At 32.7% G+C, this 16,624-nt stretch overlaps 1 pseudogene across 1 annotated transcript; it reads right to left on the bottom strand.

Moving 5' to 3' along the window:
* Positions 1–14: 14 nt before the first annotated feature.
* On the bottom strand, positions 15–15,971 carry LOC146535931 (protein brown-like; annotated as a pseudogene). The gene is made up of 11 exons (XR_014878316.1): positions 15,797–15,971; positions 15,510–15,558; positions 15,104–15,281; positions 14,793–14,942; positions 14,164–14,402; positions 13,438–13,559; positions 8,191–8,339; positions 7,595–7,819; positions 5,444–5,579; positions 4,884–5,090; positions 15–196 (listed from the first exon to the last, which is right to left on the bottom strand). The product of XR_014878316.1 is annotated as a protein brown-like (transcript).
* Between the last annotated feature and the right edge of the window lie 653 nt (positions 15,972–16,624).

Genomic DNA, 16,624 nt, shown 5'->3' with positions numbered 1-16,624 from the left:
AAAAAACAAAAGTTTTAATAAGCATAACCTTTATTTTCTTCTCGCTTCAAGCCCCAGTATCCTAGAACACTCCACACTATAAATACAAATAGGTTTCCTAAACTGTCTTCTAGAATATAATTAGTTGAATATCCGTTTTCATACAACACTTCTGCTCCATTGTCTAGACATTTTAATGTGGAATTGACTGGACAATCTGTAACAATAAAAATTTTAGTTATCCTATCCTATATCTTATAAAACAAAGTCGCTTTTCGTGTCTGTCTGTTGTTTCTAACTCTTCTTCTTCTAAACCACCCGACGGATTTTGATGCGGTCTTCACCATTAAGTCAGGTGTTTTTCGTAGAAGGTTTATATATAGTTTATTATTTGTACATTCTTATGTAAATTAACATAAATACGATAAATGTGTATAAAGTCCTACCCGCTGAGACACTTTCGCGCATGCGCTGCTTTAATGGTAAGTACTACATGAAAATAATGTACTGGAGTATTGTTCCTCTTAATAAGATCTACAAAAAAGTCCGCGACGGCATATTCATATTTTTTAAGAATAACGTGTAGTGATCATTTTTCTGTCTAAAAATAATAATTTCAACATATTTTTTATTGTAAGGGATATTTTTCCATAATGGTATTAATCCTTATCCTTTAAAATACTTTATTAAATTTCTACGTTAAACGAAGATAAAATTTGCTTTTTACGCTATTTCGAAATTGCGAATAGTTTTATAGAAAAACGCATTTAATTGTTAACACATCACGCCGAGTCAAATTTCACTTATGCCTTACTCTCAGCATATAAATAAGTATATTAGTTACGCTGGCCATTTAATGTAGATCAAAACTGTCTTTTACGTTTTTTCATTTTAATAAGTACTTAAGAAGTTGTTACAATATCAAAAAATCCTTGCTGCGAAACGGCTCGCCACTCGCCATGCGCCCCGCGACGTTTTGCTTATACAAGCGAGTTCGCCGCGCCTGCCAGCCGTACATGCATCGGTGGTTCAGCGGTAGAATGCTCGCATGCCACGCGGGCGGCCCGGGTTCGATTCCCGGCCGATGCATTCTATTTAATTTTCCTCACAGGCAGCCACGTGCTGCTTGCTTTTCATCAGGGACAGAGTACCCTCTTCCCTACCCAACCGATGTCGCTGTAAAAGCCAATAGGGCTAACAGCATTAACCACTAGCTCGGAAAAAAAAACCCGCCTGCCTCTATAGCAACGAAGATTTAGATGCGTTTGCACGTATTGGATAATTGGAGTTGAATGTATTATTTAAGCGCGATATATTTGTTTTCATATTTGTTGTAGTAGTTATTAATAGGTAGGTTTTTGTTAATAATTTCTGCTGTTTAAAAATAGTCATTTAAATATCTAAAAATAGTGATAAACATAAAAATATAAAAAACTCTTTATTTCACACCATATTAAACATATTTAACAAAAACAAAAAAAAAATCGTACAAAAAATAAATGTGAAAGGGCGGCCTTATCACTAAAAGTGATCTCTTCCAGGCAACCTAATCTTAGAGGAATAAATATAAAAGACAGGGCATGGCGCGATCAAACATATATATATTTATACACCTGCATAAATACTATCTATAGTGATTTAAATATATTAAATATATTATAAAGATTGGTAGCACAGATTTAAAACTAAAGTACTAAAAAATCCTTGCTGATTAACGGTTCGTCGCCCACCACGCGTCCCCCCGTGCCCCGCAACATTTTGCTTATAATAGTGGATCCGCCGCACCCGCCTGGCTTCTTTCCCCCGGACATGGAACGAGGGCCTGCTCATTATACTGCTGAGGGATACCGATCTATAATCCTCCTCAGCATGGTCGCCAAGCTGTTCGAGAAGTTATTTCTCTCACTTCACCAGTCGCACATCCACCCAAGAAGCGAGCAGTTTGGCGAGCGGGTATACCACTCTGGGTAAACCATGCAACAGTGATCAACCGAGAGAGAGTGTGAGTGTACAATAGCAGTCTTCCTTGACGTAGCACGCGTATTCGACCGCGTCTGGCACTCGGGCTTATTTCATAAAGTGCTCAGAGCGGGCACCCCCCAGCACGTCGCGCATGTCTTTGCCGCTCTGCTTTGTAAGTGACAGGACATTTTGCGTGAGAGTTGAGAGTGCGGGGTCTAGCAGCGACCCGATCGCTGCCGTTGTCCCAGTCAGAATTTTGTCACCTGCTCTCTACGCACTATACACTGATGACATCACAATGCCCTAGCGAGTATTACTCAACGAGGAATCCTGCAGATAGTACAGAATCTCACCCTCCGGCGAGTGACGCAGGCACCATACTACGTGAACACCACGCGCCACTCACCGTAACCCACCCTAGGTAGAAACCCTAGAGGTACACATTAGTCGTCTCGCGTCCAACGTATTCCATTGCGCTGATGTATCGGCTGATCTGCACCTAAGGAGCAGCCCTCCGCATAGCCGGCCGCCCGAGGTCAGACGTCTTGACTTTGGTCGTTTAATCTAGGCCTCCCTCAGGAAACCGAGGGTCCAATTCCAATCCCCCCCCCGCATCCCCTTCCATGTGTCTGCTCTAAAGCAGGTTTTCGTCTGAGACCGCGATCAGAGAACCAAGACCCTGATAGTTGATTAAGTTTTCTGTTGTTTGTGTTATTATTTGTGTTTATTTTAAGACAATCGGAAAATCCTTATTGGAACTAACAAAATGCGGGTTGCAGTAGGGTTTCAGTAATTTTCACATTATCTTAAGTGCTTTGCAAACACATACATTATATGAGTAATTCAATAGTTAAAGCGGGCGAAGCCGCGAGTGGGTCGCTAGTTTTTTTATATAATTGACGACGGCAATTTCTTACAATTTTCGAATAAAATTATTGAACATTTTTCAATCTTTTTTTTACTTCGGTAGAGTAGTTTTTGCTGCACACCAACGAAACTCCTTTACGAAAATGGGACCTGGTGGAACATTGCGTTTTTCATTTTCTGTGGACGTGAAAAGTGGAAGTCTACATTTAATTTATCTTCCCAGAACGAGAAACTAAAAACATTTTAAATATGTCCCTTAAATAAGGATCGAACCCACAGCTATTATCTTATAACGATATGTTCTTAGGTTCAATTAAAATCATATAGGAGCACAATTTCGAATTCTCAATTAACACGGACGATAAGAAGTGCGTCAAAAGAGTGTAGTCACATTCTCTTAAGTTGATTGATTGTCATTGTAAAAGCTTAATAAGCTTGTAAAAAACATTAATTAAGACACAAAGAATCCCCCGCCTACTTATTAAATAATATGCGAGGATTTTAAAACCTAAAAAGGAAATTCTCGTTTCTTCCGCTCTTATATCTCTCGTATACTCTAACGTAACCTGCAAAATTTTAATTCTCTAAGTCCAATAGAACTTACTACTTCTATTAGTATAGTCTGTGCGTTGTCTAGTAAAATATTAATTGATATTATTCAAAGCTACTTTTTAACGGACTTCTTAAAGTTCTTCTTACATTAATTTAACACAATTATTATCCAAAAAGGAAAGTTAATTGCCATTATTATGTTAAAATAAAAATAAATTATATTTTTAATCCTTTTATATAGTACTAAGTAAATTATATTGACCTCGTTTTTATTTGCAGGTACTGGTACCTACGTTATACTTTTAAACAACGTAATTAAAGAAAATAAAAAAATCATTGTTTTTTTTTCGAAATGTGATTGTTATTTACGTAAAGTAAAGATAGGTTGTGAGGGTAACAGTATCGAGTGATTTAATTCTTATTCTAATCTAACATAACTAATATTATAAAGCTAAACAGTTTGTTCACTTCATTCGTTTAGCTTCACGAACATAATAGAACATAATAGGGGGAATCTGGGAACCTAGTGTTAAGAAACTCCGTTCCCGACTTTCCGTCGAATTCTAGAGGCATTGCGTGTTGCGGCGCTGCGGCGGAGCTCATCGCCGCGTTTTGCCTTGTTTGGTCTTTTACTAGACCAAGGAAATGAAAATATAAAATATTGAATTTCCTCGAGTGGAAATCGAACCCACAACCTGTCGCGTTTACAGTTGCATATTTGTTTCCCTGCGCCGCGACTGGCCTCATCAAGGAAAAAACATTATTACCATAAAATATTTAAATTTGCATTTAAATTGTTCAAATAATACAACCAAAGAATCAGGATTATCTAATATATTTTTTTAGATGCTGGCTTTAGAAAAAATTTAAAAGATAAATACTAAAATATATTTGAGGAAGCATTAACATAATCGTGGGAAGCTTAAACGGATTTGTCAAATGAATTGTGTTCATGTTCGTTTCTTCGTGAATTAAGTCATTTACTCGTATATATAAAAAATAAAATAAACATCCTTGCGAACATAAATTTATTACAATATTATACTAAACGAAATAAAATTTCTGCTACATTCATATTTTACTAATAGGATTTTTCTATACATAAAGAACTTAAGAAAGAAATATAAATATTAAAATATAGAAAATAAATAATATAGAAAAATAAATATAATATATTTTTTATGTAATTTCCTTCTAGATTTAATGTATTAAATAACGGTTACATTCTTATGATGAATGGTTACATTTATATTAAACCATAACCATTAGAAATATAAATTCATAAGTACATAATAAATAAAAAAATGTTTATAATGCAATTTGGTAAATGGGCTTTTTTATCGATATCTTACAAAAAGTCCAACAAGATTAACCTGTCGGATTAGTTTGAGAGTGCCTAAGCGTCTAGTTCTATAAAAGTGTTGTTTATGGATGCTTGAGATCCTTAAAATATTTTTTATATGTAAAAAAATACTTTGCAAACATTTTTTTTATATAATAAATTCTCAATTCTCGTAACTTACCAATCCAATCTATCTGCCTCCAGTATATATTACTTAACACATCAATCCCGTAGTAGAAATGAGAAAAATACTTCAAGGGATACAACCACGTGGGCAGCGATGATATCCGTAGAAAGGCACCCGACATCAGAAAAAGAGGTAGGTCTGCGCACGGCATTATATCACCCATTGCACCTGTCGATAAAAATAGGGCACCCATGCCGAGACCTGGAAGATTACATAATATTGTTAACGATTTTAAAATGTAATAACACTTAGAAAGAAAAAATACTTTTTTTAGAAAAGGTCAAACCGTTTTCATCAACCTACGTCAAAATTCTTACATGCTTGTTAAAACTATTCGACTGTAGAACTATTTCTTATTATGAAGTGGACAGTTCTCACTACTCTTTAATGATGATGATGAATATCATTTGTCAGAAATTCAAGTTTTACCTTGTGTTTTCAATCTGTCTATCAGGGTTTCGTTAGGAAGTTGACATTTTTTTATGAGTTTATAAGAATAAGGTGTAAATTTATATAATTAATTATTTTTATTAACAAAAAACCCATACAATTACCGTAAGCTGCAGAAGTAATAGCAGTGGCTATAAGTGCAACAGCGAACTTTAGAGTCGTGACGAAATGATCTGGTAGCTCTACTGCAAGCGACGCGATGGCAACGTACGCTACCGGCCATATTATACAACGCGGCATCTGAATAAAATAACTTTTTTATTTCATTTATTTAAAAAAAAGAGAAGAGAGCTCACTCCTCTCTTCTTCTATTCTATAAGAAGTCTAATCCTCCCTTCTATCCGCCCAGACACTATGAACTAATCAATTAAATCTATCTCTAAACGAGTAAATGATTCGGGACTAAAAATATACAATTGTAATGTAATTTTATCGTAAGTTCGATTCCCATTTGGGGAAGTCGAATATTTTATTTCTTCGCTCTGGTGTGGCAAAGCGCGCAATTGAGTTCTGCCACTCAACACGCAATTCCTTTAGAATTCGGTTTTTTAGTTGCAATTGATGTGTGTAATGTATAATAAATATGAGTATTGGGTACATTTATTTATACACATAATACAATATGAATACTAGTATATAATATATATAATATTGATGACATACAAAGTTATTAGTCAGGAACTTAGTTTGAGGTGCGGCGTGGTATAGGTCTTAGTATTAAAGGTTAACACTATGAGATATTTATCACATGCATAGTTTACTTCAAGTATTACACAAACTATTAATATTCAAAATCAAAATCAAAGGGCGCAGAGGCACAAGCGTGCGACGCGATAAGTTGTGGATTCGATTCCCGATTACTACTCAGAGAATGAAACGGTTTAAATTTTAATTTCTTCTCTGTGGTAACGCGACAAAGCGCGGTCTTGAGATCCACGACTCAATGGTGGAAGTGTCTTATGGAAATTAAGTGTCTGGAAACTAGGTCCCAGGCTCTTTTTGCATACCCTGCTATGGGCGAAATATAGCGTATAGCTAAAAAAAACAAAACTAAATGCAGTAAAACTTTTTTTCTAGCAAGTGTCAAGGGTCGAGAATTATGAATAAAAAATCTATCATTGTTTAAATAATGGTTACAATCGACAAATAGACCACTACAACTTTTGTAATACTGCAATAGCTATTAGTATAATTAAAAGGTTTTGAACCCGGTCCCTTGGAAGGTTTGCGTGGGGCGTGGGGAAACAGGTTCAACACGTACAGGAAGGGTCTTCAGAGATAAAAATGTCTTCTACTGTGACGGATCAGCCGGATTCCATCTTGAAGTAACCACAGGTAAACCCAGAAATGGTCACCGTTGACCATTTCAGATGTGATTTAATTTTTAAAAATATAAAGTTCTAAGTTATATCTAAGAGTATAGAAGGAAGCTTGGATAGACTGAGAGAGAGAGAGAGAGAGACGGTTATTATTATTTTTATACTTGTTATTATTAATTCATTGCAAATGTATGTAAATATATTACTTCATATCTAGATGTCGATCACTAGATAAATTACATGTGTGTACTTTTATCATATAAAATAATAATAGCTTATGAATATGAATGATTATTAATAACACATCTAATTTATTCACAGAATAATGATTACGTAATTACTTATACTTTAAGTAAAGCTGTCTAAAGAGTGTAATTATTTAATTTACTAACATTTACTTCGTTGTTAATTGACCTTTTGATCGAGTGGTTAAAAACTGAATAAGTTACTGAAAATTGAATTCAAAGTTTCTTGGTTCAATATTTTAATTTAATTTAAGGTTCCAGGAGGGTATCTTTTACTTCTTTATATTATATTTGTATTTTTTTTTGTCAGCTTCTACTGTATTAACAATATAGCAGGCTAGGCAGAGGGATTCTAGTGTTAAGACACTCCGTTCCTTATTTTCCTGTATTATTTTTATGATACATAAAGATAGCTTAGTGTTATCTATATCATTTTCGTCTAATAAGCCATGATGTGTGTAGCGTGAAGGAATCTAATGCCGCTCTTATTATACTAGTCCATTACGTTTGACTTGAGTTCATACCTGTTTGTGGGTTAATCGTCTTTTTTGTGCTACGATGGCATCAAATATTACCTGATATCTATCTATAACCAAAACTAATAACTTTAAAAGTTATTAATATTATGTTAAAAAAACTTTAGATCGTTTTATGATCTTTATTCAATGAATAAAATATAATTAATACTCACCATACTTAAAAATCTACTAGCATAAAAACAAGAAGTTCTATAAATGCCAACTTCCCGTTTGAAAAGTGCTAAATCCGCTTCAAATATATACAAAGCGCAGTACGACACGCTGAAGGATACCTCAGAACACATAAGCCAAAGGAATCCTCTCAGATCCTGGACCCCTTGTTGGGTCCTACCTGTTATGCCGACATAACATGTACTTATTATTAAACAGGACATAACCTGAAAAAAAAATGGTTTATTAATATTATATCTTTGTTATTAATAATTTTAAAAAGTTATTAATAATATCTTTGTTCTTCTGATTTTATTTATATTTATAGATATATATTTCCTAGAATAATATAAATATTTAAACCAAGTTTGTTTTACACCACGTGAATTTATGTTTGTTTAAGTACAATGCGGTCAATGAATCGTGGTCAAACATGTAAATGGCTGCGCAGATTCGATTTTACCAATTTTCTTAACTTTCCGACTAGTCAATCGTATCGACCATACTATATGTACTTTTACAAACGGCTTCTAAATTTTGTGTAAATTGCGTAATATGTATAAAAGTAAAAATAATCATAAATATAATATATACTTACAATACCAAAAAATAGCTGAAATATATAATTCTTTATATTCCGTTTCAATAACAGTGAGGAGCGCCACTGTAGCAGCTGTACCTGTTTTAACCAACTTCTTTGGCATCTGTTGAAATATTACATAAGCATTAGATAATAATCACGTGAATCTAAACAAAATAATAACTTCATAAATAGATAATAGATATAGATAGAAATAAATATGATTTTGTTCCTTCCCCAATTACCGCCCCCCAATCTTTGAGACATTGCGTGTTGAGCAGCACAACGTCTGAAATTCCCAATAAACGCAACGATTGCAGGTTTAATCGCATTCAGGCAAATGAACTATTTTCTTTTTCTCCTTCTAGAAACAAGACAAAGCGCGGTGTTGATTACCGTCTCTCAGCGCAATGTATTGAAAGTTGATGAAAAGTGGGGAACAAAATGTCTTAAAACTGAGTTCCCTTAGTACCATACTACAGCGGGATAAAGCGTGAAGTTAAATAAATAACTTAATACAAAAAAACGGGCTTATAGGCTAAAAAAAATGTTGCCATAAACCATCATGAGTTTGACGCGTAATATCAACATAATATTTAACAATGACATTCAACAAATAACTATCGGCCTACAAGATGTACTACGTGGGCTAGGTTAGTTATGAACCGTTCAACTTTAAGGCAATTATAATATAGGTACTACTGGTTTTTTTTTGTATTTTTATTGTTGTCCATTAAAATATACTTATAACGTCGGCCGAAACTATATCGATTTACGGATATTGTCTATTTTTTCATTAAATGTATAAAAATTAAAACAAAATATTCTTTTAAGTGACCAGTAAGTTTTTTCTTGTAAGCGAATTTTTTTTTATAAGAAGCAAAGCTTTTAAGCTTCATAGGAATAGTGATGTGCACAGTCAAGCAAACGGGCGAGGCAAAGCGTGGCGTTAAGTTCCGCCACTCAACACGTAATGGCTCCAGAATTCGATGAAAAGTGAGGAACGGAAGTGTTCGTATAAGTTAGGACGGAGTATCTTAACACTAGGTTGCCAGGCTCCCGTTCTACCCTGCTACAACGTGTAGTCCAATCTTAAGTACAATAACACGCACGAAGCCATCTTTAACATTTAATTACTCTAAACAAAACACGTGCTATTGCACAACATTAAACAATATAAGCAAAACCTACAAATACGAATGTTTTTATACCATAGCTTAATAGACTCGTTAATACTATAAAAGAATGTCTTAGCAACCTACCATATAGGAAAGTATTAACAAATATTACGAAATAATTCATTGACCTTAAGTTTTTATAGGCGATGGAAAAATAGATTAATGTCTGACATATGAACATGTTACATGTTGACGTGCCTACGAACATGGAAATGGTAGAAAAAGTTAACACGAAATTATTATTATTGTCCAGTTGGGGATATGTCGCTACGATTGATAATGGTACATCATGTTAAATAATTTAAAATAAAAGTTATCTATACTAATATAATAAAGCGGAAGAGTTTGTTTGTTTGTTTGTTTGTTTGAACGCTAAGATCTCTGGATCTACTGGATCGATTTACTTTGTTTTTGTTTTGTGTGAAAGCTGCATTCTTCAGAAGTGCTTTAGGCTATATAATATTACATTACACATATAGGTATACTAATAAATTAAAATATTTTCTAATTTGACATGCAATTTATTACGCCATGTTAATAACAACCGTCGTCGCTATGCGACCGCGTTCGTTACCGCGTCATTTTGATATTCATCCTTATGAAAATAAATATAATAGTGACTTTTAGCATTTCATCTAGATTGAAATTATATTTCTATAGAAATTATATTCTTATACTTCAAGCAGGCGTAGCCGTGTCCGGGTCCGCTAGTCGATATATATTTCTATAAAACATTTAATAAATATTTCCTTTTATTGCTTAACTAGCGGACGCGCGCAGCTTCGCTTGCTTGTTTAGGGATGAATTCTAATAAGCCATGAAACATTTGTTCAATGAAATACTTTTAAGAGTCTGAATTTTAAATTTTATAAAAATTGGTGCCGATTTAAAAAAAGTTCTATACAAATTTTCAACCCCTTATTTGCGCCCTTAGGGGGAGAATTTTAGAAAACGATGAAACACGGGTTCAATTAAATATTTTTAAATATCTAAATTTCAAATTTTATAAAAATCGGTGCCGATTTAAATTTTTTTCCATACAAACTTTCAACCCTCATTTCACCCCTTTAGGATTAGAATTTCACAAAATCCCTTCTTAGTGGATGTCCAGATTACGAAAGTAAACATCTGTCAAAATTTCACGTTTCTACACACAGCGGTTACGATGTCTGTGAACTTAGCAGAGCATTGTCCAGCAGATCAAAAAAAAATGGAGTTCTCTTCGCATGCACCTGAGTTCTATAGTTCCTGATAGGTTTTATAAATAGTTCTGTGGTTTTTACCCCTGAAAAAGTTATGTAAAAAAATGATCTGCTAACTTCCCTTGGCAGATCATTTTTTTGCAAATAAAAATCGGGGCGAGATCTGCACTCATAGGGATGAATAAAATAGTTCCTGATAATTTTTAACAATAGTTCTGTTAATTTCACGAAGAAAAAAAATTTTAAAAAGAAGAAAAGAACGTTCGTTTCGAAAATAGTTCAAAAGGTAAAGTAATTTTTAAAATTAATAAAATGATATTCAGGCGCGAGAACTCTTCATTTTTAAATAGATTATAAGTAGTTCTATGATATTTAGCCTGAAAGAAAACCAGAACTCTGAAAAAACTGCCAGCAGAGCATAGTTGATTGTATGACATATTGAAAAATGTCCATTTCAACTCTTCATATGTAAAGGTACTGAATTATTTTTTTTGAATGTGCTCAAACACGGGAACTCTTGTATTTCTAACAAAATATGAGTTGTTCTATTATAAAAAGCCAATTACAAAACTAGAACTCCTGTAAAAATGCCAGCAGAGCATAGTTGAAAATTCGATTTGTTGAAAAATATCAAATTAATTTATTGAGATGCAAAAATATTTTTTAAAAATATGAATATCTTGCTCAGAAGCGAGAACTCTTCATTTTTCAACAGAATACAGGTAGTTCTACGATATTTAACCTAAAAAAAAACCAGAACTCTGAAAAAACTGCCAGCAGAGCATAGTTGATTGTATGAAATATTGAAAAATGTCAATTTCAACTCTTCATATGTAAAAGTACTAAATTATTTTTTTTGAAAGTGTTCAGACACGGGAACTCTTAAGTTTATATTAGAATATGAGTAGTTCTATTATAAAAAGCTAATTATAAAACTAGAACTCCTGTAAAAATGCCAGCAGAGCATAGTTGAAAATTCGATTTGTTGAAAAATATCAAATTAACTTGTAGCGACAAAAAATATTTTTAAAAAATATGAGTATCGTTCTCAGAAACGAGAACTCTTCATTTTTAAATAAATTATAAGTAGTTCTACGATATTTAGCCTGAAAGAAAACCAGAACTCTGAAAAAACTGCCAGCAGAGCATAGTTGATTGTATGACATATTGAAAAATGTCCATTTCAACTCTTCATATGTAAAGGTACTGAATTATTTTTTTGAATGTGCTCAAACACGGGAACTCTTGTATTTCTAACAAAATATGAGTTGTTCTATTATAAAAAGCCAATTACAAAACTAGAACTCCTGTAAAAATGCCAGCAGAGCATAGTTGAAAATTCGATTTGTTGAAAAATATCAAATTAATTTATTGAGATGCAAAAATATTTTTTAAAAATATGAATATCTTGCTCAGAAGCGAAAACTCTTCATTTTTCAACAGAATACAGGTAGTTCTACGATATTTAGCCTAAAAAAAAACCAGAACTCTGAAAAAACTGCCAGCAGAGCATAGTTGATTGTATGAAATACTGAAAAATGTCCATTTCAACTCTTCATATGTAAAAGTACTAAATTATTTTTTTTTAAAGTGTTCAGACACGGGAACTCTTAAGTTTATATTAGAATATGAGTAGTTCTATTATAAAAAGCTAATTATAAAACTAGAACTCCTGTAAAAATGCCAGCAGAGCATAGTTGAAAATTCGATTTGTTGAAAAATATCAAATTAATTTGTTGAGATGCAAAAATGTTTTTTAAAAATATGAATATCTTGCTCAGAAGCGAGAACTCTTCATTTTTCAACAGAATACAGGTAGTTCTACGATATTTAGCCTGAATGAAAACCAGAACTCTGAAAAAACTGCCAGCAGAGCATAGTTGAACATATGAAATGTAGAAAAATGACAATTTTAACTCTACATATGTTTTAACATTACTAAAGTATCATTAGTACTTTAGTACTAAATATATTTTTTACTCATATTCTGTTAGAAATCAAAGAGTTCTTGTGTCTGAGCACATTCAAAAATAAATTATTTAGTACTTTTTTATATATGGAGAGTTGAAATGGACATTTTTCAATATGTCATACAATCATAGTTGATTGTACCACTGTGTGTGTGCTCTGCTGGCAGTTTTTTCAGAGTTCTGGTTTTCTTTCAGGCTAAATATCGTAGAACTGCTTATATTTTATTGAAAAATGAAGAGTTCTCGCGTCTGAATATCATTTTATTAATTTTAAAAATTACTTTACCTTTTGAACTATTTTCGAAACGAACGTTCTTTTTTTCATTTTAAAAATGTTTTTCTTCGTGAAATTAACAGAACTATTGTTAAAAATTATCAGGAACTATTTTATTCATCCCTATGAGTGCAGATCTCGCCCCGATTTTTATTTGCAAAAAAATGATCTGCCAAGGGAAGTTAGCAGATGATTTTTTTACATAACTTTTTCAGGGGTAAAAACGACAGAACTATTTATAAAACTATCAGGAACTATAGAACTCAGGTGCATGCGAAGAGAACTCCATTTTTTTTTTGATCTGCTGGACAATGCTCTGCTAAGTTCACAGACATGCGGTTACGGCTGTGCGTGCGTCTTACTTCAGTGAGGACAAGTCCTTTTATATATATAGATTTAAAGTTTCAATAGTTTTAGTAAGTATTTTTTTAAGTATGTAAAAATCATATATTCATTTATAACATAAGATTCCATAAAAAATATTAGAGGAAAATAATATATAAAGAGATAGAAATTAATTATTACACGATTATTTTTAGTAATCAATTAATTATATATGTAGGTAAGTAATTAATATAATATTTTAAATTGTATCCGTAACGATACAATGTAAACGGAGTACCTGGTGTGTCGCACAAAACCAGTTCTTTCGTCATCCAGCGGTGGGATGTTACCAACTAAAAATTTATTATCGAAGTCCATGGACACGGCCTTGATGTAAAACTCCGCAGGGTTGTAGTTGAGCGGGCAGCGGAGGTTCATTCTGTTTAGAAAAAATATTAGAATATTATTTAATTTCTACTTTTTCCGCTTCACGGATATAGCAGGGTAGGCAGAGGGAACCTAGTGTTAAAACACTCCGTTCACCCTTTCCACCGGACACTCTTTCCGTCGAATTTTCGAGGCATCAACCTCTCTCTAGCATTAATAACTTATTTCAAGTTTAAAACTATCCTATGGGTTCTTTAAAATAGCTTCTCATATTGTGTAATAGAAGAAAAAAAAATACTAGAATGAAAGCTACTTTTGAATGGCCTATTATTGTCCTGTCAAATAGATTAATTGATCTTTGTTCAGATTTACGGTAGTTTCATCAGTCTTTATACCGTATATAATTACCATTATAGCTATTAGTGTAAGCTTTTTGATATTATTACCCGTTTTTAGGCAAAAAAAATACATCTTGGTATCTATATTTTTATTCCCTCACTTCGATAACAAGACAAATCGTGGCGTTGAGTTCTGCCCCTCAACACACAGTGCCACGAAAATTTTACAAAAGTGGAAAACAGAGTATCTTAACAATAGGTTCCCTCAGTCTACCCTGCTATATACCGGAGACATAAATATCAAATTATTAAACTTACTGTTCAAACAAATTCTTACATTCTTCCTGCGATCCATGAAATAGCAATTTTCCTTCAGACATTAGAGAAAAGGCATTAAATTCTTTGAACAGATCCGACGAAGGCTGGTGGACAGAGCAGATAACTATTTTCCCGCAAATCGACAACTTCTTTAAGACTCCAATTACTAATGCTGCGTTGTAACTGTCTAGTCCTGTGGTTGGTTCGTCACAAATCAAAACTTGGGGTTTTGATAATAGCTGTAAATATAGTAAATAATATTTTTTATTGGTATAAATAGAAATATTATTACAGAGAAGATCGACAAAAATTCTCCTTTATTAACATGAAAATGTGGTTTTACATTTTTTATAAGTACGGTCGAAATGAGAATATTTTAAAGTACTTTGTTTGTCGATATTTTAAACTACCATCCATCGTGTGTGTTCTCTCGCTCGCTACATGAAGTTAGTGTTACTCTTTTTATTTTACTATCATATTATAAATCTCATATATATATTTACTTATACATATAAGTAAATACATATTAATTGTTATTAATGTTGACTCTGTTACTTTTTCGAAAAAGATCTATGTCAGTCAGTCTTCTTAGCGTTATTCTATTCTTTTTATGTAATAAAATTTCTTACTAAAGTTGCTAGAGATAACAACCTCCTCTCGCCACCTGATAATGAACTGATAGGAGAGTCTTCCAACATCTTCAATTTTAGTTCATGTATTAAAGATTTTAAAATTGCCTTATTCGAAGACTTCCTGATGCTCCCCAGTTTCATTTCTGTCTGGAACATAATTAGGACGTGTTGTTTAAGAATGGGTGGTGGTGAATGTGTAATGTGCGTTACACTTAAGTCAATAAGAAATAGAATAATTAATAAAACTGAAATTATAATTATTTTTTTATTTATCATTTTATTTACAAGTAAATCTATTTCTTACTAACCATAAAAATTAAATGCTCCATCACACTCAAGCCCTCCATAAATACATCAAACTGCGGCAGAATCTCAACGAATCCTTGTAATTGTTCCACATTAGTACCGTTCACTTTAACAGTGCCAGTGCTTGGTAACGTATTCTTTCCAGATAACGCCACCAAGTAAGTTGTTTTTCCTGCGCCACTATAGAAAATAATATAATGTAGAAAAAATATATGTATAATAAATATATGATATATGATGATGAAAGAAATTTAACGAATTTCTGTTAAAGCTTAGTTGGAATAAATTAAATTTGTTAAAAATGTATTTTTCAGGTATATTTAAATATATATGTAAATATGTCAATATTATTGACTAACTATTACCTTTAATAATAACTATTGACTAAATAGTATTGGAATGCCTTACCTAGGTCCAATAATAGCTGTGAACTCACCGGTTCTCATGCACACTGAAACTGTAATAAAATAATTTTAGCAGTTTTGAGTAAAAACTTTTTTAAATCTTCTTTTAAATCATAAGAGGATATATTTTCTATGGATATAAAAAAAGGTTTTAATTATAATATACTTTGCCCTGGATTTACTTGATGACTTGCCACTTCCGTCCTCTTAATAGGTACATATTGTTCCATATTATCAGAAAATATTATTAAGGTAAGTAAGGTAAGTATTTAAATAACTTTAAATACTTACCATTGTTTAAAATAACTTGCGTGGGCTTATGTACTTTTCGTCTCCACCACGATTTCTCTTCCGGAGTCCAAACCGTTAAGTTTTCGACGTTTATTACAACATCGTTCCTTAATCGCTTAGTAGCCTGAAGACAGATATTTGTTTTAGATGGGTTCGAAATTGTTATAAGAGACATCAGTAATTTTAAAATTGAAAGGAATGACAAACATAATTCTTTAGAAATGTTTTTATAGAACGTTGATTAAATCTTAATTGCTTAAATAATAATTTTTTAATTTATGTTTTGTTTCAAACATTTTTTCTTTTATTTTTAAGATACTAGTGTTACGACTACACTAATTATATGCATGTATAAATATTTCCGAGCTGGAGGAATAGCAGGAGACAGGTGATGGATGGATGAAGGATGTCCAGTGAAAGATAAAAAGTTGCGTTTGACGGACGAATAAAAAGTTCAACGCGATGGTTGTGACGTTTTATGAAGCTGCAAGCACTTTGCCAAGACGAAGTAGTAATATTTTTGATCTGGGGCTTATATAAAATTAAAATTTTGCTTTTATATAAATAAGTTTAGGCCAATTGTGGCACAGGGGCACAAAATGTGATACTCGAGGAAATAAAATATTTAATAATTTTTTTCTTCGTCCTGGTGTAGAGGCCAAATCCGTGTTGAGTTCCGCCACTAACACACAATACCTGGAGGTATTTTCGGAAAATGTGGAACGCAGTGTTTATCACCAGATTCATTCTGCCTACCCTGGTATGTGAGGGATATAGGATGATGCTGATTTTTTTGTATAATTAAATATTTACTTTGAGATCATTGAA

Source organism: Heliconius melpomene, chromosome 10 (genome assembly GCF_056956725.1).
Source record: "Heliconius melpomene rosina isolate 202511_hmr_F chromosome 10, ASM5695672v1, whole genome shotgun sequence".
Classification (NCBI taxonomy): Eukaryota; Metazoa; Arthropoda; class Insecta; order Lepidoptera; family Nymphalidae; genus Heliconius; species Heliconius melpomene.
The sequence above is the reverse complement of the archived record's forward strand: the minus strand, read 5'-3'. Positions and strand labels throughout refer to the sequence as shown.